Consider the following 1,675-nt stretch of genomic DNA (forward strand, 5'->3'; position numbering starts at 1 on the left):
TCTTATATTATATATTTATATTATTTAATTTTCGCTATATATATATTCTTTATTCCTCTAAGTGATGTCAGCGGCTAGAGGCTGGAGCTTAGCTTAGGCCCTGACCTGTGTCTCTGGTATACGGTATAGTATCTGCTGCTAGTTACCTACCATAGTACCATTCCCAGTCCCGTGGACTCCGTCGATTCATTGTGCTGGGCGTGTCTCATCGTCCGACAGACAATATGGTTGATAGAATCATAGAAGATAAATCGTAGAACTGCAACTGATAAAGTCATAAAAACGCAGTTAATTGAAGTAAAAAAGACAAATACTCTTGCCCCCATGCAGGATCGAACTACAGACCTTCAGTTTACAAGACTGACGCTCTACCACTGAGCTATAGAGGCAACGAATACATTTGAGTTACTTATCTATTCTCTTTATTTATTAAATAAGGTAGTTAATACACTAGAATCCTACCTTATTTTTCTTTCTTTTGATGGATTGATTAAGGTGTTCTATTGTATTATCATCGCCATCATTGTTTCATTACAATTGTCTCGGACCAGTTTGGGCCTTGGCAAATGGCCTCATATCATATGTTCCTCTCACTCTCACTATCATTAGAAGAGCCTCTTTCGAGTAAATTATGGAGTTCAATTTCACTCTTTCCATGAAGAATGCAATGCAAGTATTCAGTCGTTGTGTCAATGTTCTAATTATGTGTCCATCTTTGGGCGTTCGGAGGGACACTTACTACCATGGTTTTCAAAACCAGATTGGACCGGACGGTCGGACTGGAAAAATCAATAACCGGTTAGTCATCCAGTTCCAATTTTACTAGAAACTGGAAAAAAAAAAAACGTTGAAAAGTAAAAAAAACCATTGACCCGGGTGGTCAGACCGCTAAACTGTTCGACCCAGGTAGCGGTTCGTGGGTTAATTTTTTTTTTTTTATGTTTTAAATAAAAAATAAAAAATAAAATACCCATTATATCCCAACTAGTTCAAATCCTTATTCGGTTTTCCCTTTAGCTTTAGGGTTATTTCCCATTTTCCCGAGTTCTCTCCTCACTCCTCTCAACCCTCACACCCTACCGATCGATCACCTGCAGCGGCCATCACCTTCGGCATCCGACGGTGATACAACCCGACGACGACCGATGAGCTTGCAACATCACTCAACGCTCAACATTTGCACTGGCGAGCCCAAGCCCGACTTGCAGGCTTACAACGGCTGTGAATCCAATCAGCATTCAGCACTTGCAGGCTTGCAGCGGCAACTTGCCTGTGACCAAGCCTGATGCTGAGCCCACTGGCGGTGAATCCACTGTCACACCACCATTACCGGCACTCGGTAGTGAAACCCTGAAGGTATAATTTTTTTTATTTATTTTTTGTGACTTAATTGATTTTTTGATTTTTTTTATTCATTTGGTTCATCAACCCCTGTTTGTTCTTCATTTGGTTCATCATTTTGCTTTGGACCTACTAGGCAGAGGCTTTTAATGAATACTTTATATTTTATAATTAGGAGCAACTGACGATAAATTGATAGATTTACTAGCAGAAAATTGTTGCTTGTATTTTTGTATCAGTTTCTTGTTGATTATATGCCTTGTTGAACCCTCAAACTTCATTTGATGATCATATGCTTAGTTCTTTGTTTAATTAATCTAGCTTAATTTGCTTT

The 1,675-nt window shown here is 39.1% G+C and overlaps 1 non-coding gene across 1 annotated transcript; it reads right to left on the reverse strand.

Moving 5' to 3' along the window:
* Window positions 1-317: 317 nt before the first annotated feature.
* Window positions 318-389, reverse strand: TRNAT-UGU (transfer RNA threonine (anticodon UGU)). The gene has a single exon. It is a non-coding gene; the product is annotated as a tRNA-Thr (tRNA).
* Window positions 390-1,675: the final 1,286 nt, after the last annotated feature.

The sequence above is a fragment of the Nelumbo lutea genome, chromosome 1, assembly GCF_056320005.1.
Source record: "Nelumbo lutea isolate HS-2025 chromosome 1, American lotus-T2T, whole genome shotgun sequence".
Classification (NCBI taxonomy): domain Eukaryota; kingdom Viridiplantae; phylum Streptophyta; class Magnoliopsida; order Proteales; family Nelumbonaceae; genus Nelumbo; species Nelumbo lutea.